Source organism: Apium graveolens, unplaced genomic scaffold, assembly GCF_009905375.1.
Source record: "Apium graveolens cultivar Ventura unplaced genomic scaffold, ASM990537v1 ctg489, whole genome shotgun sequence".
Classification (NCBI taxonomy): Eukaryota; Viridiplantae; Streptophyta; class Magnoliopsida; order Apiales; family Apiaceae; genus Apium; species Apium graveolens.
Window position 1 is genome coordinate 21,137 of NW_027418732.1, and position 956 is coordinate 22,092.

The window sequence follows — 956 nt, forward strand, 5'->3', positions numbered from 1 at the left end:
TGATCTATTAGTTCTTTCCCTTTATGTCGATGATCTCATTGTTATTGGAAGTAACCTGAAAATGATCAAAAACTTCAAAGAACAAATGATGGAAATATTTGAGATGACAGATCTAGGCATAATGAATTACTTTTTAGGGATGGAGATTGATCAAACAAAAGAAGGGAACTTCATCGGTCAGAAAAATTATGCGACTAACATCTTAAAAAAAATTAACATGGATAGATGTAATCCAATTTCAACTCCCTTGGCTTAAAATGAAAAATATAGCAAAAATGATTATTCAGGAGAAGTAGATGTTAAGTGATAGAAGCATAATTGGAAGTTTATTATATTTAACTGCAGTATGACCATATATAATGTATGCTACAAGTATGCTATTAAGGATTATGCAAAAGCCTACACAACTGCACATGAAGACTGTCAAAAGAGTCGTGTGTTATATACGAGGTACTTTGGACCATGAATTATGGTTTAGACCTATGGAAAATCCTGAACTGATAGAATATTCAGATAGTGATTGGGCTGGGTCAGTAGATGATATGTAAAGCACTTCCGGATATGTGTTTTCACTCGGGAATGGTATATTTTCATGGTTAAGCCAAAAACAAGATATTGTAGCACAAACTACAGCTGAAGCAAAGTATATTGTAGCATGTGTTGCGGTAAACCCAATAATATGGCTTAGAAGGATACTATCAGAATTGAGTGAAAAACAACAATCAACAACTAAGATTTATTGTGATAGCACATCGGCAATTGCTATAGCAAAGAATCGAGTACAACATAGAGAAACAAAACATATCAAGATAAAATATCATTTATTCGAGAAGTTGAAAGCAAAGGAAAAGTGAGTTTAGTTCATTGTCATATAGATGATTAACTAGCTGACATTTTTACAAAATCACTTCGAAAAGGAAAATTTGAATATCTGAGGAATAAGCTTGGCATACAGA